Source organism: Argiope bruennichi, chromosome 10 (genome assembly GCF_947563725.1).
Source record: "Argiope bruennichi chromosome 10, qqArgBrue1.1, whole genome shotgun sequence".
Taxonomy (NCBI): Eukaryota; Metazoa; Arthropoda; class Arachnida; order Araneae; family Araneidae; genus Argiope; species Argiope bruennichi.
The window spans coordinates 20,093,962-20,118,962 of record NC_079160.1 but is presented as its reverse complement, the minus strand read 5'-3'; the positions used below and the strand labels follow the sequence as shown (position 1 = coordinate 20,118,962).

The 25,001-nt window shown below is 32.0% G+C and overlaps 1 protein-coding gene across 2 annotated transcripts in view; it reads right to left on the bottom strand.

The window, feature by feature from the left end:
- LOC129987981 (SLIT-ROBO Rho GTPase-activating protein 1-like) overlaps nucleotides 1–25,001 on the bottom strand; it is a 284,069-nt gene that overhangs the window by 184,985 nt on the left and 74,083 nt on the right. The gene's annotated exons all lie outside the window — the stretch shown is intronic.

Sequence of the window (25,001 nt, the reverse complement as noted above, 5' to 3'; positions counted from 1 at the left end):
GCTAAATTCACGCCAAAAGTTAATATTTCATAACAATCGTACGCCAAAGAAAGACATGTAAGGCATTGGCATATCAAGAATGACGAGTTTATAAGAGTATAAGAGCAAGTGAATTGACTCTTAACTTTTGGCGTTGGGAAAACCATTACCGCTGGTTAAGAAATTTAAAAATCACAAATAATCCCGTGGTTACAAGTTAAGATGTTTTAAATAATGGTGATGGATTTAAAAGTGGAGTTCTGTCGCCATAACGAATTGGGACAAAAAACGAGACATCGTGATGAACTCGCTGGCTCAAAAATATTTATTCTCCCAATTAGCGGGATTCGATAGCTCCACGCATTCAAAACACAGATATCTGAATACAAATTAAAAAATATAACCGTGATCCTAACTTTAGACGGGGAAGTTCATTTCCCCCAAAAGTAGGCCGGTTTCGTTCTAGAGGCATGAGGGGGTGACTAATAACTTAGATTCTAATGCATGGCACTCGGGACGTGTCTTATCTGAATTATCTCGGAAGCCATCGGTTCACTAAGTCAGCCAAGCTAAGGCCGCTGGGGGTAAATGGGGAGATCCACGAACAGCAGATGCCGGTTTGGCGCACGCTAATTGGAGCCAAAGAAAATATCATACATCCTTTTCATGACATTTAAATGTTGATGCATGGAGTTAATTACGAATATCTAAAGGGATCTGAAAATAGATATTTCTGGAGGACCAGAAGATAACTTTCATGAGTAACACATGACGATCTACGATGTCCAAAGGGAGAATGTGGTGCCACAGCTAAACATAATAAACGTAAACATTAACTTGGAGTAAATGAAATGCCAAAGCTATTGTTTCAATTCACATATGCACATTTCTTTACGGTTAGCAAACCAATTTTAGACTAGTGGGTGTGGTGCCCAACATTTCCTTGCATACTCTCTAATAAATATGTCATGACAGAGAACACTTCGCATAGCACGGGGACACAATAGTAAAGAAATGTTAACATTTGACGTGAATTTGACATTTTTATTGAATCTATCGCGTCATCTTTGGACAGTTAGTTATTAGCGACAGTTAGTTAACCTTCTTTAAGTTATCGCGTTTCCATGTTTCTAAAATTACAGACCGACAAATGCCCAATACCTTGTTAAATTTGTCTTAAAATTTGATAGGTGTCTAAACTATAGATGTTAATTCTGCATATCAAATTTTATCTATCTAGCTCTCTTCGTTTTATAATTATCGTATTAAATTATATTCGAATAGCCGGACATTTGGTAAAAAGACAGTATACCAACTTTTATCCGTTTAGATCAAAGTGTTTTTGAATTATATTTATCACAGACATTTTCCAAAAATGTGTTTTTCGAACTCGGGAGGTTTTAAACGTGGAGATTCGTCAAAATTTCGAGTTCGAATTTGTTAACGATTACTATACTTTATCTATATTATGTGTATGAGAAATCAAAAAAATGAACTTCTAAATACAAAGTTCGAAGAAAAGAAAAGCTCGTGTTTATTTATTCATTCAATTACAAGACAACTAATAGGTTAACTTTTAGTTGTCTTGTCTTACACAACTTTTAAACAAACTTTCATCCAAACAAACAAAACAAAAAACACACATACAAAATAAATGTTCAAAAGTAAACATTAATTAAATAATTACAGTTGCATTATTATTCTGTTCAATAAAGTAATCAGGGCAGATGGGAAACATTCTTCTGGCATATTTGATATCTCTCAATTTGAAAGAAAATAAAATTATTTATCTTTCTGTGATTTCATTAAGTTGTGCAAAAGGGGGAAAAAACTGAAGAAAAAAAAAACTGTTAAAGAATCAATGCATGAAACCTTTATACTCGTGTGTCACAGAAAAACTTGAGGAATAGGGCACAATGTACTTTCAGCTTTAAGTCTTAGTCTTTGCAGTCCACTGTCCAGTGCCCCTGGACATTAAATTTTGGTTCAATAGGTCGATAGTACATAAAATTCTTAATTTAGATCACTAAAATTGATGTTGTATTTTATTTTATTTATTTGTACTTTATTCAGATTGATTTATTTCGTTCTATAAATTAAAATGGACTTCGCTACCAGCACTCTAATGAGATCAGTGGACCATAAAGGGTTCATTTATTAAAAAAAAATATTGAGCATGAATTTTTCTAATCAATGAGCATGAATTTTTAATAAAAGTAAGCACCGTGAAAAATGCAATATATATTGATACTAATTGTAATTTAGTTACAACAGTATACTAAGCCTTCTGAAAATACATATTACATTTAAATCAAACATGATATATTGGAATCGCCAATATCCACTTAATCTTTACGACACTGTCAAATCCAATTCTCCTTAAGTCCCTTATTTATTATCCTCCCACAACACAAAAAGGCACTCTCTCAAGAGCACCCGTTAACACGCCCATAAAAATCCCCGACACGAGGCCTCAGTCCACGGCAGACGACACACTACCTAATGCCATTCAATAAATAACTCTCGCAGAAAAGCTCTGCAGCAAAACCAATCTAAAAACTGCTCCTCGCCGAGTCTATTTTTGGAAACAGAGGAGAGATGTGCAGGTGAACATCTCTTCCGCCCCCCTTTATCCGGAGTTATTTTCCGTCTTACCTTGACCTTTCCGGAGAGAAAATTCCGGAGACGCCTGGAAGGTCACCGGATAAATCAGGAAATCCTCGAGATGCGCGGGTATTTTTGGAAAATATTTTTAGGGCACATCGTTTGTTGTGCCGTGGTCATTTTTAATGGCAAACGGAGTGATGACGTCAGAGTGGTATTAAAGGTTACAGAGGGATGGAGAGAGATGCAGAGTTATTGATTGTCTTTCTTCTTCTCTAGTGATGCAGAAACGCACTTTATTTACCAGCGGGTGTAGTCTCTCCGAAACTTTCTCGCGTGCTTTCGAATAAAGGTCTCTTCTCCCCTTAAAATTATGGACTTTAGGTAAAGCCTAAAATGCTTTATTAGCGTATAACAGCTATGAAATAAAGACTTTTGATATGAATCTAGCATTTTCATGAATTTATCGTGTAATATGTACATTGGAACCCCTCCTTTTTTTCAGACAATTTTATACCTAAATTTCACACGGAACTACAGTTGTAGTCAGAAGACTACATATGATTGATTTAAATCAATGTACTTCTGAGTCATTACATTTGCTTGCATATGAAAATAAAAAACGAAAAGCGTTCAAATCTCTTGTTGGATTTGGCTTAAAATTTTATAGGTGTTTATAATATAGATATTAAATATGTGAACCGAATTTTAACCAACTAAATCTCTACGTTTCATTGTTGTGGAATACATTTAGTTGGTTAAAACTTGTAATAGAACAGGCACACTTCCTCTAAATGGGTTTCGTTCAAACTTTGATAGAAATTCACATATCCAGTCGTAAGACTACACTCCAAATTTCATCTCTCTAGCTAAAAGTGTGTTCACTTATAGGCAGGCATAAAGTTCAAAAAATGTTTTTTTCCGCACTCAGAGAAGTTTGGAAAGTACAGATGCTTCATAATCTCGAGCTCAAATTTCTTGACGACGGCAATACTTTCTCTATACTTTGCAAACGAGAAGTGATCATTTAGGAAATCACAATCACAAACTGGCTATTCCGACTCGCCGGAGGGCACACGGAAAAACTTGAATGACCGGACCACCACAACAGCAACACCGGCGGGAACTGTGTTGAGTCCTAAAGGCCATAACCGGTCACGGTACAATCCTTCCATAAGGAAGTAAAACCCATCATCGATGGGAGGAGCCATACCCCCACCTTTTTACGTACCCGTTCGTTGAATTATGGGGTGGCAAGAACCAACAACCATGCCGGAAAATTCTCATCCTCAATTAAGAGAATATTATCCCCTCCCCCGTACGACTGATAATTTAAGAAAATATGACATGACTATAAAAAACAACAACAAATGGAATAAAACCTGAATGCGCAGAAATAAAAGAAATTGAATTATTAAAAAAAAAACAATCCTTTGCTTCAAAAATAAACTGAATACTAAAATTGTTAAACACTGCACATGCCAAAGGCGAAAATGATGATGGAAAAAAACCACAAAAAAGTAGTAGCCGCAAGAATGTTCATCCTAAACGACTTCACATGCTGTTTTAAACTGCCACGTACATCGGAGGTTTACAAAGCACCGCCCTTTTGACACTTTAGTATAAACAATGATGTTCGAATTTTGTATATTGTTTTTTTAACATATATCATTTATTATTTTGAGCTTTCAATTCATTTTTAAAGTCAAAGATTGCACTACGATGCAGTTCTATTCAGAAATAACAAAAAAAATTGTTCGATAGATAGAAAGATTCGTGCCTTGTGTTGAGATATGAAATGTTTAGTTATTCCAACCGCTTCGTTGAATTAAATTTTAGAACTTTCTTTATAAAGCTTCAATTTCACAGCAACATGATAAATAACAGCAATAAGTGAAGTAAATTTCATTCATTTTCAAATGAATTAAGAGTCGTAGTTTTCTAAAATATATTTGATTCGTTTGCTTTCATTTACATTGCAGGAATGTTCCGCTAGTAGATCCTAGATCCTTCTAAGAACTCAAATGTTCTGTTCGACAAAAACATTTGCAGAGGTTAACTTTTTAATCCTGAGATGAACAAGGATGCATGTAATTAGTGTTTAGAGAGCAAAGGGTTAGTAGTGCGAAGCAAGATTATAATTAACAATTTAAAATACCAGCTGGGGCGCGACTTATCAATCAAATGGAAATAAAAAAGTATGCGAAAAAATTTTAAAAACTGCCGTCAATCTTTTTAATGGCAAAGAAAACTGGAATAAATTTCTTTTATCTTTGCATATAAAAAACCGTTTTTTTAAACATAAACAGAATATAGATAAATTTATATTAATTGGTACAAATTTCTTAAACCAATGAAAGAAAGCATTATTTTGCTTTGACTTTTTTTAATCATTTAGAATCCAATTCATGTGGCGAATGGTATCTCACATCTAATTGAATGTTGCCTGGTATTTTTTTTTTTTTATTTTTTTTTTTTTTCCATTGCTGCAAGATTCTTAAAAATAACCGGAATTCTAAATGGACTCCAAAAATAAATTCTACACATTAAATGCGTTTTATGGCAGCATTGTTTCAACTGTTGTCAATGTTTGTTTTAATTGTAGCAAATATTATATTTCAAAAACTCTAAGAGCAATAATTACTCCTAATCGATCTCAAGAATGATAAAATTCGATTTCAAAAGGGGTCAAAACCTACTTTTCAGCACAAACTGAACTGCATAACATTTTGGGACTAAAAATAGCTTTCGCCGATTTCAGTTGTTATTATTAACATTACACATATCATAATCTCAAGTCAATAATCGTGATGAATGTAATACTGATAATAACGACGAACGTAGATACTTTTAAATACATTGTCACTTTTGCAAGAATAATAAAAAGAAGTTCATCTCGACTTAGAATATCTTTTTAGAGCCGATTCAATAGCAATTCAAACCGATTCAATAGTATCAAAAGATTTCATTGAAAATATCTAAGAAAGTCTTTTGAAAGTACACTAATGAACATCCGAATAAGCAATGCAAGGAACATGAAATCTAAAAACTACTCATTAGCAAAAGCATGCTCAAAATCCTGAAAAACGTCGCCTCATTTCTATTAATAGCAAATCCCAACAGCCAATAATCACGAAGGGGTTCGAATTCTAAGCGTTTAAAATAAAATAAAAAACAAATTTAAATGAACAGAACGGAAATTCATTGAAAAATGCTCTTCTAATGATCTCTTGATTTCAGCAAAATAAACAAAATATGCAGAAAAGGACTAAAAATCTAAAACTATGTATACAATCATCGGTCTGAAAGGTGAACAATCTGTGCAATTACTTTTTAATAAATATTACAGCGTGGTTTAAAAAATCTCAGATAAACGCAAAAACGTTCAGTAAAGTAAACAGTAACAAATCAACGAATCATTTTTATTAACACATTTTTACTAACTCGCTTTCTTCCGTCTGTTTGTCTGCTCGGTAAAAATTTGGCAATCGACTTTAAACGAACTTCCGATGAGCTAGACATGAAACTTTGCACATAATTCAGAACAGAATGACAGTGATATACTAATAGGCTTTCTTGTCTATTCGGTACAAATTTTTCAATCGATTAAAAACCTTCATTACCTACAGATGGCGCCATACACGGTCATTAACTAAATAGTAGAAAGCTAGTTTAAAATCTTTTGTAAAAATTCACGGCCGCTCCTAGCTAGGATAGGAGAAATTATTTTATACTTTTTAGTCTATTTTAAAAAGATAGGTGCATTAACAAATTTTATTTAAACATTTACTATAGAGCACAGGGTCGCAAGCGCAAAAGGCGCCTGATACATAAGGTATAACAGAATACAAAAATGGAATGCATAAATAACAAACGATGCGTATATAGTTCGGACGCAAAACCCTTTGAATATTGACTTTAAAATGCTCCAAATGTCTTTTCCGATTTGCTATTATTGTACATAACATGTTACACAAGACATTCATGCAGCAGTTGTATGCCATTAAACATTTATCTAATACCGGCAGAATCCGCACGTCTTTGAAATGATGAATGTTTGTGAAATCAAAACTTTAAATGGGTATCGGGGATTTCTATGGATACATTTTAAAATAATTCAATTAATGTAATTTTTTTATAACGAGTTACGTTATATGAAATAGATATTATACAAGGACAAACATATACTTTCAAAGAAATAAAAAAGAAAAAGAAACTGTACATAACACTTCCACTCGCCAGAGGGTGCTGCTGTATATACATAGAAAAGTTGATTGCAGTTAAATCATCAGAGTGATTATTTGATTTTATGTGGTTTTGAAATCTTTATGTAGATAATTCTTGAATTTCCAGCCTTACAAATTACAACATAAAATAAAATTATTAAAACGAAGAAAAAACAAAGTTGATTTTGCTGGGTTATTTTTCTTCGTTAGTGTTTGTAGAACTTCAGACGAAAAAAAATCAAAACAAATAACTGAAAATGAAGATGCAATAAAAAAAAAAAAACAAGAGCTAAATTAGAAAGTGTCTCTGCAAACGATGCTATTAAAATATAAATCATATAAAAGAATTTTCCTGGTGATTCCATTTTAGTTCGGTTCTTGGCTGAATCAGCGAAACTTCCGACGCGTATTCACCCGCAGATCGTCAAAGGAAGTTTTTTAACTCATGAGAAAAAAGAAAAAAATTAAAAACCAAAAAATAAAAGTATTTTGATCGCTTCTGTTTTAATTTAGAAGTTTGATTCAGAGAGAGTACAACTTTCATGGCTACAAATGCGATAGATTTATCTGGATATTGTACGCACAGAAACTTTCTTTCACTACTCCCAGAGGATTAGGGTAGGGATCCCGCAATTAGCATTTTTAGATGATTTTACTTCGTAAAGGGGTGATACGCAGTAACATGAGAGCATTTTCTTAATTTTTTGTAAGGCTTTGGCCTTTATTGCCGTCCTATTACATGCATCTTTTCGCGTTTTCCCTGCCACTCGTTTTGGACTGTACAATTCAATTTTATTTTAATAGTTTTCAAACGATTTTATTTTGGATGAAAGGTTTTTATCATCCTGTAGATTCGCCGATAAGACAAATGATGAAAAAGAGGAACTCAGTTGTCTTTCCAAAGACTGATGAAGATATTGTCTAAACTGGACATACTAAATGAAACTCGTTTTAACCCTTATCGTGGTAAGATTGCTTTTTTGAAGAAAAGCAAAAAAAAAAAACCGCATCTTGGTGGTTATTTTTCACAACTGATTTAAAATTATGACAGATAAACTACTATTTTTGAAGTATAAATAAACGTCTAGAAATGTCATATGTTTAATAAAACTAAGTTAAAAATTATTTTATAGTGGTAGTATATTTTTATAAAGTTGTATGTATGGTATACTATACAAAATGAACATAAGGGTTAACTGCAAAGCATATTCCATTTTGACGATCCACCATAGAATTGTGTTATAATTAATTACAGTAATTATAGTCCAGGTAATTTATGGAAAATAAATATTTTATTTTAGTTAATATTTGGTTGTGTGTATTCGCTAAATTGTAACTTGGCTTTTGTGCACTAATGTAAAAATTTTGGTTTAAAAGGTTATTATTATAATTATTAATACTGCAGGCATTTCTAAGGCGTCGATCCACCATTGATATTAAAGTGAATTCTCAATAACAACTGAATTAAAAGATAATAATTCTTATTTTAACAGAGTAATAATATCAGCAGAGAGATAAACAATCAGAGGGTGCACTCAGTGCAACCGGCGCCATATTTCCTTTCGAAATAAGTTGATATCAAGACAAGTAAAACAGAAAGGGCCTGGATAAACAGATCCAGACTGCTTTTTCAAGGTCACACTACAACAACTGCCCGCGAATCTTCATCGGTTTTCCAAAAAAATCCATCAGTCCCCCGATGAGAAAGAAAGTAAATCTACTTAGCCTCCTCCTGGAAAAGAGAACATTTTCCCAGCAAGAACTGTTTCGTTCAAAGAGTGAGACACCCTTTCCATGAGGGAAGGGGGGATTATCAAGGTCATCGAAAAGAATTCTTTAAGATTCCAGACGATGATGCTGTATAGAAGAATGGAGAAATACTCAAAATGCACAATAATAATTTTTGACGCAGACCAAGAATGCATACAAGGGAGTTCCTAAATTCAGCTTTTGAAACAAATGTGTCTTAAAGCGTTGTAATATCTGATAAAAATTCAAAATAAACCAGACATTATTTTTTAAAATAACCCATTTTTATTTATTTTCACAAAATACAACTTTCTGTTTGTAGTGATTGGATTTTGAAGCGTTAGGAAATAAACGTTCATAGATGGCGCTAGACAACTAGCGCGAGTGTAATTAAAAGAGTGATGTCATTCGAGTGTTGGCTCTTGGAGGAGAAGGAGTTACTGAGCAGAGTAACTCGAACGAATCTGCAATAAATTTGTTAATTTTTCTATTTGCCTAATATTTATTCAAAGCACTCACGAACCAGCCACGACACTGTTCTAATTAATATTTTAGCTTTTAAGACATTAATTCGTAATAGCAAATATTAAAGAATCTTAAAACAGCATGCTCCAAAAAAAAAAAATTTTTTTTTTTTCATTTTCCTCGATTTGAACTAGATGGCAGCACTCATAAGAAATCCAAAATTTAATTAAATCAATCATTTAATTGGCGATTACGTTTTGAAAAACTCAAAATAGTTCAGTGACACTGAGAACAAACATACAGAATTTCAAAACATTAATACATCGACAACAACATTAACACATTAAAAATCAATTATATTTATCCAAAAATGAAACAATTTAAATCAAAGACGAATGGTATTTAATCAACAGGAATGAGCGAATCGAGTCAGTGCGTATGATGGCGCAGTAATCAACATACCTACGTATGTCATCTTACCGAAAAGTCGCACCTTTTTTTCGTCCTACAACATCTATGATGGACTCCATAATTAAACGGGAGGGTCATATTTGACACGTATCACGTCAGCATGAATCCACCCAATAATTAAGTCAGTTGTAAGGTAGTCCAAAAATGCGTATGTTAAATTCAGATATTCCACTGAGAGCTTAAGCAAAGCATAAAACGTCTACTTAATAGTAATATTTTAAGAGGTCGCTTAAGCATTATATCAATTAGATTTGCATATCCATTTGGTAGTTAGTCTAATTAGTTATTTGCTATGCAATTACGACTAATTTAATTACGTTGTAAATTACCATTTTCTCGCACATTTCATTTTGTATTTTTTACTCTTTCTTACGGTTATGCTTTTAAATGCATTCCTTTCATTAAAGGATACTATCACAATCTTCGAAAAAATACTTTTAATTTTACGTAAAGCCTAGGGAAAACCTATAATAATAGAATAAAATAATTAGTACATATATTTTTTAGGAATTCTGTATCCAACACTACCTGTAACAAAGTTAATGATTTTAATTTATCGTTTATAGCAGATTTCTACACTTTAAAATACTGCGACACTTTTTAGAACCGAATCAATAACGAATAATGTCATCTACGCTTCTATCCACGTCTTCCATTTATTCATCAGAATTTAATATTTAGGTCTCTTACAGAAAATTGTTCTAAAGCATTTTATTCTGAGTTTGAATCTTTTTTTCCCTAATATTACGAGTTACCCGCAATTTTTACACTTTCTGAGTCTGTTAATAATCCGGGTTCACTTTATTGTTAAACATTAATATCTCTTTTTTTTATCCCGTCCTCTGACCCCAATTTAGTCTAAATAAACCCATTCTGACGCATGCGCAAAAGCGCTGATTTTTGAATATGTTAATGAACAATATACGCATTCCAGATCTTGTGGAGGTCCACTATTTGCGAATCCCCTGTCAACAGAATGCTAATATCTTAGTTTTCTCCACAAATTCGAGACCAAAATCGCATCTGCAAGAATTTTCTAACTGACGTTAGTCGAGGAGTGTGTTTTTTTTTTCTCCCTATTAATTGCACCACTGCTTATGACTCATTGGAACAAAACAATGCCACAGCAGAAAAAAAAATAAAATTTCTTCCCAGAATTATTGGCGGTGACGAGGCAGATCGAAAAGAAACTGTGACGGATGGACGGAATGAAGAAACCGCTAGAAAACAAAAACAACACGAAACCGTATGACGCGGCGGAAGCGTCATAAAAGATGAGGGAGTAGGGGGGTGGCCGAGGAAAGCGGAGCAGCAGCACAGCCAACTCATTCCATTTGATCGGATCGGACGATATGTCCTTTGATCTGTCAAAACACGCAAACGGACACAAAAGCTTTCGGTAATAACGAGAAGGGAAAAGAAAAAGAATAATAATAGAGATGGAAACAAATTGAATATGATATTTATTCATTTGTGGTTTTTATTAAAGGAAATGGAAACTAATGTTCCTTGAAGAGATGCAGATGATTTGCGACAGTTAAAAATAAATGCGGAAAATAAGGAAATCGATGCCCATTCATGATCACATTATACACGTTAAATGCGCAGTAACGATTTAACTTTGCTGTTCATTACTAAATCTTGCAAGAGAATAAAAGATGTGATGTCCTTCAGATAACATGAAATTTGATGCTAGATGTCATGCGCAGTTGTGTTTGTCATGTGACTGCGACATCACATGAATTCAATCAATACTTTAACAAGCAATAAAAATTTAGAGTTATTATTTTATATTTTCATAAAGGAAAAGAAGAAAGAAACGGTGCTTTATTCGATGAAATTAGTTGGTAGTAAAACAAAATGTTCATTATATATTTTCAATTAAGAGTTAAAGCACTTATTTAAATTTTAAATGTTAAAAAAGTTATATTTTAGACACAGACAACATTAAATTAATACACATTTATAAATTAATTTTTTTTTAATTTAAAAAAAGAAAATTTTATTTTCATAAAGCCTTTATTATACATTAAAATTAAAATGTAACTCATTATAAACTCGGAAATATGTATTGTTTTTTTTTTAATTTGAGCAAAACTTTTAGAATTTACTTAAAACACATAATTTATAATAGGCAAAATTCTATATCAATTTTCGAAAAATGCAACTTAGTCGGAAATTAAAAAGTTGTAGAAAATTGTCCAATTTTACTCTTTTCTATCTGTCCGAAATGCCGGCCGAATAAACAAACATATTACTTTAAAAATGATGTTTTACAATTTCAGATGGTTTTTATATGATCCTCATGTTATAATTTGCAAATAATGGCAACCTATGAACATTATCATGATAAAAAATCAAGAATATGCAATCAGTGAATAATACTAATTTAAAAATGACTAAATATGGCTTGTTTAAAATATTCAAAAGCTTTCAATTAATCGTCAAAGAATCCACGCATTCAAAAACAGTTTAGAATTCAGAGCTACGTCCCACTGAATTTCAACGCAAACACAGAATAACAGAATAAAATTTCCTTCCTGAATTGCCAAAGTCAGAGAGGTAATAAAAACCATCAAATTAAGAAAAAAATTCTAAAAAAAGAAGCAAATGATCCATTGAAGAAAAACTGCATCCGAATACGAATCGTAGCTTTTAGCTGGTAATTTTAACTGTAACAACTGCTTTGACCTAGAATTCAAATCAGACGTTATCTAACGCCGTGGGTAGTTAAACTCGACAACCCACGATAAACTAAAATTTTACAATAAAAAAGTTTAAGGGGGGGGGGACCGAATATTTATGGTGCGAATGGAGGGAGAGGGGGTAGTGTCATAACGGGAAACTGTCAAAGCGGATTTGTGCATGAATATTTCCCGTTTCGTTTTGCTTTGTTTATGTATGATTTCTTAAAATTACGTCCCACGTCCGATTTTCATTTTCTTCCAGCACATGCCTCCGCATTCAGTAAAAGCAATAAAAAGGCGTGACGTAAATACTGAAAGAAATTTATTCTTTTAGAAGGAAAACAACTAAAGACATTTCAGATCATTGCAATTTTAAAAGCAGGTATGTAGTGAAAAAAAATGTTAAATTCATAGGAAAATAATCACGGTTTACCAAACATGCTCAAAAAAATTGAACATAATAGGATTGTATAAAAATTGGAAATAGACAGCGTATCGTCATACGTTCTTGGCTAGGATAATACATTGTTTATGGGAAGGAATATGAATCAGGATTCTATTCTATTTTATGGAAAGTTATACATTTAGCGATATGATTTTTTTGTTATTCGATTTATATAAATAACAAATACGTTCCATGTCAAATATTCTATACGATTTGCATAATTCAATAACGTTTTCTTTCACAAAACTAGCGATATTAACAAAAGGGAAAGTTACAACACAACAAGAGTCTCACGACAGAATAAATTTTATTGTTCAGCTTCCCTCTCGATTTTATCTTCTTTCTCTTAAAATACTAAAACACGTTTCAAAAAACGCAGAAACACAAAATTTTATGAACAAAGCATAATATAGGAAGAAACATGATAGAGATTTTTTTCAAGGTCACCTTCCCCCTCTAAAATCAAGCATTATGAGAAATTTAATTTAAAGAAGGAAATTTATTGAAAAAAAATGGAATGAGCAATAAGTTTCACAGAATAGAGAATTTCGTGAACTTTTATTCTGTACATAGGTACAGAACAAATGAATATGTTGATCAAGTGAATAAAAGCTGTAAGTGAACAAACAACTCATAAACGTAATGTTAAAACTCCGAAACTAGCAAAAGGAAAAGAAGTAAAATTATTTCTTAAAAGATCTTCAATTAGAAAAGGATCTTTTATGAAAATTCAGTGGACACGTAAAAAAAAAAATTAAAATTAGGAAAATATATAAATTCCTGCTACGAATAAAAAGCAAGAATGCGATTACGATTCCAACAGATCTAACCACATATCAGCAGTACATGCTGATTATTTTCTGTATAAATAAATCAGTAGTATCAAACAGAAAAAATCTGGAATAAATTAGCTCTAAAGGATTAAGAGGAAAAAAAATCTTATACTCAAATTTATTCGTAGCTATTTGATAACCTTAGCATTAAGCCCAAAATATTTTCATGTCTAATTTTAATTCGGCTGTATGTTAACATTAAATAATCATATATTAATTTTTAACTCATGAAAATTAGGTTTTATTTTTGTGTGCAATGTAATTATCTCGATATTTTTTCTAAAATAAATTTTAACAAAAAATTGACTAGCAAATTTATTGTCACAAAAACCACAATAAGACTTAACTATGTTTTATATTGGACAGTAAAATTTCAAATATTTATGACCTAACTAAAGTTATAGCTATCATACATAAAATATACCTTTGACGGCTACGCAGATAAGTAAAAGTGAGAAAGTAAAAATATTCATTTTATAAAATACATTTTATAAAGTACACTTAAATAAAAAAAATATATAATATTTTTAAATACTAAATTATTTTAATATAAAATATAATAATATACAAATCCTCTTATTGTCTGCAACTTTATTTTTCGTTGAAATAAGAATATCAATAGAATCAAATAGTTTAAAAATATCGAAGCTTCTAGAAAGATTATAGACTTTACCAAACGATTTTTAAAAGTCCCTGAAAGCTAATTTTTTTCCCCATACGTCATTAATATCTTGTAAAAAATTACAAAATTTAATTAAACTGGGAGCGGCAACTCGAAAGTCAATAAATAAAATGAGAAAATCTTTTAATCTTTTCCTTTAAAAATAGTGGCAACACTAAAGTCAAAATAATTCTTTTCACTGTTGAAAACATGATTTTTTTCAAAAAAAAAATCAAACATTAAATTCAGTGTTATGAAAAAATGATTCATAATATTTACAAGTAGAAAACTGAAGAAAGTCTATTAAGTAATTTGGATTTAAACTGTATACGAACTAATTATTTCATTTTTATTAACATAATTTTTTTCAGTTTTCATATTTTTTTTATGTATGTTTATTTTCACGTTTTTTTTTAAAGAGAAGGTGCAACGTTGAAATTAATCACTTCTTTCCTTTTTATCAATTATTTAAATTGCTAAACAAGTTACCAATAATTTACTCTAATTATTTGACAAAAATTATGATATCCATTAATGAGAACGGATTGTTTATGCAATTTGGTCACCGAGTTGTCATACGCCAATAGAAAACAACATTTTAAAAAACGAGGTGATTTACGCAGATTAAATATTTCATTACTTGCAATACAAAGTTTATGGAAAAAATTAAATACACACACACACACACACACACACACACACACAAAAAAAAAAAAAAATCTCAGCAGATTTACAAACTTTTAAAGAAATATATAAAAAATTTCCTTTTCGATTGCATCATTAAAGCAGATTAGGAAAAGACATCACAAAAACAGAAAGATAAAAATGCAGAATTGCTGCTCTCCGCAGAAACGATTATCCCAGAGACTCAATCTGTAACAAGAACAAGAAGGCAAGCGCATTAGGGACTTACTCAGGTCCGTGTTTCAAATCGAAAAGCAATACCTGTGGTTTCTAAACCGGACAATCATTAGAAACTTTCCTTCTCACGAACACCATCTGTTGTCAAGACACATAATTCTTTTTTTTTTTTTTTCCACCTTTCTTTTCTTTTTTTTTTTTTCTTTTTTTATTTGGTTACATTCATGTACATACCATTACTAAAATATACTTATGTTGCACTTTTTGTTTTATGGTAAGATGAAACAGAAAAGGTAGTTACACATCAAAGGAAACATCAGTGTCGGAGTAAGAATAGCTATAAAGGATTACATTACAATGAAATCTCATTGACATAATAAAAATTCTATGTTTTGTATTAGATGTGTTATGCCTTTCACTAATGCAAGAATAAATAACTTGGAACACTGCACGCAACCCATTTTATATTATTTTCTCACATTAGCGGAATATGAATGTCACATGACAATCAATCCGGATGATATATCAATTTTTACTTTCATGTATACGTAGTATAGAGAAAGTACAGTAATCATCAAAAACGAATCTCCGTGTTTCAGATCTCCATGCTTTCGAAAAACACAATTTTGGAAAATATCTGTCTGTCTATCTGTGACTCAAAAAGCTTTGATATAGACAGATGAAATTTAATATACGGTCTTTAGACTAAATTTTTAGGTTAGAGTAAGTCTGTCTGTCCAACCACCCGAATGTAATTTAACGCGATAGCTAAAAATTAGAAAGCTACACAGATAAAATTCGATACACAATATTAATATATCCAAAGTCTAGACAGTATCAAATTTTGTGCCAAATCCAACAAGGATTTGGCCGTATGTCGGTCTTTACTTTTAGAAACATGTAAACGCGACAGCTCAAAATTGCAATGAGTAAAATATATAAAATTTGGTATGTAATTGTGTGACTACAAGTGCAATTCTGTGTCAAATTTTGATTTCAATTAACTGGGAAAAGCGCGACTAAAACCCAAATCCAATTTTGGATACTATTAACTGCATGCTAAGGATTAACCCACCAGCTGCGTACCCCGCGATTTCCGCGAGTTGGCAATCTCTCTATTTTCTGTTGAATCCTGCGTTTTTCGCAGTTTAGAGTGTTTATTTTTACGATTACAGATTCGTATTGTATTATATTATTATCGTGTTACATGTAGTATCCATTCGCTTTCTTTGAAAAATATTTGAACATATGCAAATATCACATTTAAATAGTGATTTTAAAGAATTACGCAGCCAAAGGTTTTAATCGCCAGATAACTCGCCAAGGATGGCACTATAGATTCAGTAAAAAAGCTAAATTCACGTCAAAGGTTAATATTTCGTAACTATTGTACACCAATACCATGTAAATCCTTCTCTAGGATGACATTTTTATTAGAGAGTATGCGAGAAAATTCTGGGAAGATCACTCCCACCGATTTCAATAAATTGTTTTCTTTCTTGGATAAGAAAAGGGAAAATTAAATAAAATAAGAAAAAGAGAGGAGGGTTTAGTTTGGTTCAGTTTAGTTATATTAACTTCCCGTTTAAAGCAACACGAGGGCCATTTTGGGACGGACCTCGTCATTTTGAACCGCGGTCAGATGACGAGGACGACACTTGAACTGGCACCCCCCTCTTCACACCACACCACGCCAGCGGGAGGACGTTTGGTCATGACGGATTTAACGTGCAACAGACCCCCTCACACGACGATTCTTCGGTGGAATCGGGTCACGAACCTGAAACCCTGCGGTTCGAAAGCTGAGACCCTACCACCTGGCCACCGCAGCCCAAAGAGACGAGGGTTAATGATATCGAAGGAACGTCTTGAAGATTTTACTACAGGCAACATCGAAATAGCCTTTAAATTATTCAGCATAATTGAAAACAGACTGATTATAGCGAAATGCATTGCATTATAATAGTTAAATGTAAGTAACAATTTTCTATTTTGTAAGACTATTTAGAATTATTCGCAATTTTCGCTTATAAAACGCAATGAATCTTTTCGCAATCGTACAATGAACAACATGATTTTTTTTTTCACTTTCTCGTGTATGAAGTATAGTACAGTAATCGTCAAAAAATTCGAACTGGAGATTTTGACGAATCACCACGCTTTAAACTTCCCTGAGTTTGAAAAACACATTTTGGAAAATTGTCTGTCTGTCTATCTTGATATAAAGATAATTTAAAAAAACTTTGAGCTAGACAGATGAAATGTGGCATATGGCCTTTGCACTAAATTTGTAAATTTCTATTAAATGTTAAACTAATTCTATTCAGAAGTCTGTCTGCTCGGCTGTTCGAATATAAGTTAACACGATAACTACAAAAGGAAGAGAGCTATATAGATGAAATTCGGCACACAGATTTGACATCTATAGTGTAGACACATATCAAATTTTGTGCCAAATCCAACAAGGAATTGGAAGTCTGTTGGTTTGTACTTTCAGAAGCATGTAAACACGATCACTCAAAGACGCAATGACTTAAACATATCAAATTTGGTACGTGAATTTTTGAATACAAGTGCAATTTTGTATCAAATTTTTGTTTCAATCGGTTGAAAAAAATGTGATCAAAACACACATTCCAACTAACCAATCGATTTTCGGATACTATTAACTCTATACCAGGGCTTAATCGCCAAAAAACTCGCCAAGGATGGCACGATATATTCAGTAAAAAGGTTAAATTTGAACTAAAGGTTAATATTTCGTAACTATTGTACGCCAATGCCATACAAGGCGTTCTCTGGGATAACACCTTTATTAGAAATGCGAGAAAGTTTAGGGGAAATCCCTCCCTCTTGTTTAAATTTAAATCTATAAATTATCAACTATTTTGAGTTAATTATATTACAAAAATAACTCCGACATGTATAAATATCCCAGGTATCCTTTACGTTCTTAAATGAATTGAAATAACAATGATCATAAAAGAATATAATTCAGTTGATGATGATGATGATGTCGTGTCCGTGTTACCACGGAAAGGGGGTGCAGTAGCTTCTGAGGGTAAAGACCCCTGAGCACCCGAGGGCAGAAGTCTGACTTCTAGCTCATGAAACTCACACACATTCGCTTGCATAACCCCTTTTTACAGGGGGGGGGGGCACATTCACACACCTCACAGATAGAACACAGATGAAAAACAACCATACCCCTACCGGGATTCGAACCCAGGACGCCCAGATCACGAGGAAGAGGATATAATTCAGTCAGGAAATTTAATAAATTTTAATGGTCAAAGGGTTAAAATATAGGAATGCTGAACGAATTAAGAAGTTAAGAAGTTTAACCTAAGATAATAATTAAGTAAAGTAGAAAATATCATTTTTTTAAATAATACTCTTAGCATTTAAGACAACACCTCTATACAAATTATTAGATGGAAGAAAACTGAAAAAGTCACTGAGTATAAAGACAAGAAACCAAAGCTTCCTCCGTCATGTTGCCACAAACATTCCGAAACTAATCATTATTCTGCGAGCACAACCTGATCTTGTTGCCCATGTTACGTGGGAATACAGATGAGAGGCGGATGCTACGGGTATCTACACACACTGAGTCGAACTGATAATACCTAACAAGGTTGGGATAAGATGTGGAGCAGGTGGCCGGAACGTGAAAGAAAACAAGAGTAAAGAGCGGGCCTGCATCTCATAAGTAGACGTGTGACACATGTAAAAAGGTCTGACACATTTTTAATCATCTACTAAGACAGCTTTTCAAATAGAATAAATTGTTTTTTGGCGAGTTTAACCAGGAAGAATTCTAAATGATATGTATATCGAATTTTTTAAATATAAAATCGATTACATTCAATATTTCAAATATTTTATTTCAATTAAGAAATGATTAACTCTCCCCCTCCCCCTCACAAGTAGAAAGTGTTATCCAATTGGATAGAAAAAAATAAACTGTCCAGAAGTTAAAATATACACCAAAAGACTTATCTTAAAATCTTATCATCAAAAAAAACTTTTCATTGCTTATTCTATATTCCGATAAAAATAAGATCTATTTTTTAAAAAAAAGTTTTTACAAATCATAACAGTATCAGAGATTTTGCTCCAGAAGAAAATAATGCATAAAAAACGAGAAAAAAAAATAATAGGAGGGAGGGAGTGTGCAACAACTCAATCGGGCACTCAATAACAACAACAAAGATAATAATAATAAAAGACATACTGGGAAAGATACTCGTTGCCAAAAGACACAAATTATTATGGTCGACTGTTTGTTTGAACATTATTTAGCCATTTAGAGAAAAAAAAGGTAAAGGCGCAATGTTCCCCAGCCTCCTCTCGCATAAAACTGTGACCCTTGGATCAGTCCGGGATGCCTTGCATGACACTGATGAGCAACAATTACAAAATACATATCTTTAGCATGTTTATGCATCTATCATGCGATTTTGATCATGATCAAAATCGTATATCATGATCAATCCCTAACATGTCATTAATACACAAGCATACAAAAATAGATAATGTATTTTCGTCGACTTTTTTCCCGGTGAGCTGAAACCAAAATTTGGCATAAAATGAATGACAAGTGTAGTCACAAGATCATATTCCCAATTTTCATATTATTTAAATCATTACAATTTTGAGTCATTACTCTATAAACATAGAAAAATACAGACCGACAGATAGTCAGCTCCTAGATGGATTTGGTTCCAAATTTGATACAAATCTACATTTAACATGTTAAGTCAGAAAACCAAATTTTCTCCATTTAACTCTTTACGTTTTGCAATTATCGCTCTTACTTGTACGCGAACAGCCGGACTAAATTAAACTTCCTCTAAATTTGGCGGAAATCTACAAATTTGGTGTTAAGTCTGTATGCCAGATTTCATCCATCCAGCTCAAAGCGTTATTTAATTATCATGTTCAAAGAGAGACAGAAAAAAATAATTTCAAATATGAGTTTTTCGGATTTAAGGAAATCTGAATCGTGGAAGTATGCCAACAGCTCGACTTATAATTTTTTTTAACAATCACTATATCTTTTCCATGTATATTTAATATAAGGGGAGTAAAAAGGAAGCCACGGAAGTTAATTTCTTTTTAACATTTAAACGAAATGAAAGCTTTGACAAAATAAGCGCGATGAATGCCAGCTGATCAACATAATGAATACATAATCTCGTGCCCATCTGTAATCTGTAAAAAATTTTTAAAAATACACTGGGTATGTATAAGAAGTAGCTTGTTTTAAATATGTCTCAGCTAAAATCTTGAAATGATGATCACCACGGAAGCAAATAAGAGAAAGAAAGTAAAAAAAAAAAAAAAAATGATATGAAACGGATATCGGGAAAGATATTCGACCGATTGATAAAAACAGACAAAGACTGTCCGAAATTTTGAATTATATTAATTACAATGTTGGATGAAACAAACCACATTTAACATGTCACTAATAGATGACGGGTTTATAAACCGCGATGTCGATGATAAAAACAGCAGTAATATGCCGTAAGTTCTCTTTATAGAAACTTGTGGGATCCGAATTTAAAATTTAATTTAAAAAATCGATTTCCGTCTTGAGAATAGATCTAGCTTTTTTATGCAAAAGTTCTTTAATGATAAAATTTTTCGTCAACATCAGCATGCGAAGTTTTGATATATTCAAATCACAGTTCAAAATTCCGTGCTTAGTTTCACAATTAGGTCCTCCTATTTAGTTTGAAAACAGAATACAAAAAACAATCAGTTCATTTCAATCCTTTTATATGACGTGATTTCCTTAAACAAATTCTCTTTTTTTAATCGAATAAACAAAACAATCATGGAGAAATTTTCTATTTTAATTAATATCTTCCTTTACAATTCATTTTTAATGCATTCGTTTGTCATTTTAATAAACTTTAATCCACGTAAAAAATTGCTTCCTTAATTCTAAAATTTTTTTTAAAAAAATACGTAAAATAATATTAAATATATAAGAAAAATTTATAGAACTCTCTCAATGGGAAATAATTTTAAAAACAGATGAAAAACAATATATGGCATATCGAATACATGACATATCGAAATTGTAATATGCCTATTATTGCGGATAAAGTCTTATTAATATTGCTGAAAGGTGTGGCAGAAAAATCCGTATTTTCAAACAGGAGCAATATTTCTATGAAAAGATAAATAATCTTAAATTATCAGTATAGTGATCCAATATACATATATTTAAGGCACTAAATAAGCAATACGGAAAACAGAAGAAGAAAATCAAGATTATTAAATAAAGGTAAAATAAAAAAACGATTTTACACTAAAGTGATACTTTAGAGTTATAAAGAGAACTTTTCAACAGCACAATCCAAAGATATTTCACAACCAAACGATATTTTAAGTTCAAGCAAATAAGAAAAAGAATAATTTATAAATAGACAAATAATTCCGAGACCCAGATGTTGATAAACCATACACTCTTGAGGTAAATAAACTCGATTTATTTTGGCAACATATTGCATAAATCCAAATCAACTGAAGAGAAATATTACAACAATTCTCGAAAAACACCAGTTAATAGAAAGCAATGCGTGCAGATAAAGCAGTATTCCGTTTCTAGGAAAGAGAGCAGGCAGGAAGTGGTTGAGTTTAGATGTACTCAGGTAGCAAAAGCAAACTATAAAAAAGTTCAGTTTGAATGTAGCGAGTGCTGCAATATGCGGAAGCCCATTCGAAAGCAATTCAATCATTTATCGAAACAGGAGACATTTATGATAAGGAAAGACCAGAAATGCCGATAAACGGGGAAAACTCGTCCGTTTGGTTGTTTACATGTAAATAACAGAGGGTCAGTGATTGCGCGATTTTGTCGCATGTTTCAAGGCTTTTTATTATAGGTATAATTTTTCAGTGATTTATAGAATAGTTTTGGAATAAATTAAATCTCTAGAAATGTCACAGAAATTTTTTTTAAAAATTGCAAAGGAGTGAATTTATTTTTAAAAAAAACTTTACTCGCTTGTATTAAAATCCAAAACCAGCTTTACACTCAATTATTGGCAGATAATATAATCAAATGACTTTAAAATACACAGATAGCACTGAGCATTGCATTTCTTTTTTTAATTCTTCAAATAAATATGGGGATGTCGGGAAGCAAATATTAATATGCCCCATCTCACTGTTTCTCGCATCATTAATCATCCCATAATTTGATAGTTTTCTTTTTAAAGTAATTTAACATACTATAATAGAATTTAATTTTTCGATAAGAATAGTTGATTAGCGTGATTTAACATATGTTATTATATATATTAAATAGCATATATATACCGGGGGTATCTCAAATATGGGGATGAGAAGCTTCCTATATGGTGGTTGATTCTCACTTCTCTGGCGATTAAAATAATGATGATGGTTGAACTACTTTTACCCCAATGACGGGACATATCTCCGATGGAAGGGGTTGTAGTGTGGCCAGCGATGGCATTTAGAACTCAACTATAATTCCTACAATATATGTTATTAAATATATTAAATAGCATATATATACCGGGGGTATCTCAAATATGTGGATGAGAAGCTTCCTATATGGTGGTTGATTCTCACTTCTCTGGCGATTAAAATAATGATGATGGTTGAACTACTTTTACCCCGATGACGGGACATATCTCCGATGGAAGGGGTTGTAGTGTAGCCAGCGATGGCATTTAGAACTCAACTACAATTCCTGAATCAATCCAGTTGCGACGACTGTCATTTAATTCACTCAGTACGTTTAATAGCAAATAGAAGATGATTCCCTTGTGAAATGTTATTTTATAGCATTGCGTATAATTGCTGGAAACCAGTCACAAGAGGATATCGCTAATTCCGTTCTTCTAATAAGAAAACATATTGCCTTAGATTCTTCATAGTCTTATTAAACCTAATACATAGTCCGAAGGGGGGGAGCACCTCAGAATCGAGGATAAGAAATTTCTGGCATGTTGGTTGGTTCTCACCACCCCTGTGGGTACACGAAAAGGTGAAGGTCTGACCATCGATGACAGGACGTACTTCCTCAGGGAAGGGTTGTACATGGCCCTTAAGACTCAACCACAGTTTCGGGTCAGAGTAGTCAGTTTGTGATTAAACCTAATACACAATCAGTTGCAGAATTCTACTATAATATTCTCATGAACACAGCCTTCTATCTCGTACTTTCTGATAATTCTTAGTTTCATTAGATGTCTTTCATCTAAACCGCTATATACAGTTATGCCATTTGATACTACAGTTAGCGTAATCTGATTAATCATTAAGGCATTAGCAAGCATTTTTTTTTTTTTTTTTTTTTTTTTTTTTTTAGAAACAGAAAATAAATTTTATTTGATAAATAATTTTTTAATTCATTTCAAATAAAATCTTTAAATAGAAAAACATGTATAAAATTTGTGTGTGGGTGCGTACGCCAGCGTGCATTTGCCTTATTTAGGGTCCTCTAAGTTAAGGATCAAGGGTCACTGATTCGGTTTTCTCTGAGGTCACTGATCTTCAAATTACTACAACAGAGAAATTTGATTCATTGTTAAATGTTTTGTTTCTAGCTATAAGATAATCGCACTCTGATATCGGTTTCGAAACTATAATGGGAGCTAAACTAAACATGATTACCCATGATCAGATGAATGGCAAGGAAGCCTATTCTTAAGAAAATATATCCTTCGAAAAGAAAATCTGTCTTCTGTTGTTTTTTATTATTATTATTATTATTACCCGAGTTTTCGCAATGAATCGCAGAATCGCTTTTTGGGAATTATCGAGATTCTCAGATTTACTTTTTTATCAAATTAATGTTAACAAATGAAAACGTCTAAAAAATATTTGTCAAGACGCAATTTTGAAGACAAGTACAGAGCTAAAGACAAATTTTAAACCAAATTTATATAAATTTCTACTATATATAGAAATGCATGTTAACATCAGTTAATATTTTTTACTATTTTCAAAATTAATTTTTAATAATTTAATCCCTGCATTATAAAATAAATTAGTTATTACACTTTCTGCTAAAGGTACATCGATTATAGAATAAAAAATTTCATCTGGCAAAAATCATAATTAAGTACTAATTTCAATTAAAAATAATTTAATTTTTATTAAAATTTTGCTCAAAAATAATTTTAAAATTGATTTTTATATGCTCCTTTAGACTAATTTATAGCAATTTACTATGATAAAAAAAATAATAAAAACTAAGAACGAGCCGTTTGGGACACCTTACTATTTATTTATTAGAGGGATTGAATAACGATAAAATCATTTGCATGGGAATTTAGAGATGTAAATTTTATTAGTCTAATTGATCTTTTATAGTTATTTATTCATTTACAAGGGGATATCACTAATTACTAAGTGACAGCACGCAATTTGTTTGAATAAAGTGCTACATAAAGGCGGAGAATTGCCTTCTACGTAGTTTTAGCTAAAGTGCGTATTGTCCTACCACTAGACAAGCAATAGGGCGTTATTACCATGGCGTCTCATTATATGGAAGTGTACACAAATGACCGCCAAAAAGGTTTCGCAAACAATAATGGATAAATTATTCCCGAAAATGTATGACTACAAGGTCTAATAACTATTTTGCCAAGAAATTTAGACCAGCCTTTACTTTCGCAATTGACACATCATACAAAGGACGGCAGAGTATTTTCTCTAAGACACAATGTACAACAATATATTTTGAAGGGTTTAAGAAGGATTTTAATTTTGGGGCCGGATTTCGACAGAAATTTTAAATGGGTTCGCATAAATGAATTTTGAGGTTGTGAAAAGTGATAATAATAGTAGCATGCTTGTAGTACTCGACTCCTAAATATTTCGAACGAAAATTATTAAAGAAACTCGTCTTGAAATGTATTTTACACAATTAATCAAATATTTCACTAAATATACTCTTTTTTTAGATTTAGATAGCACTCCCCTGTACATTTTTCAAAGCACATTATTAGATCATTTATAGCGTGAATT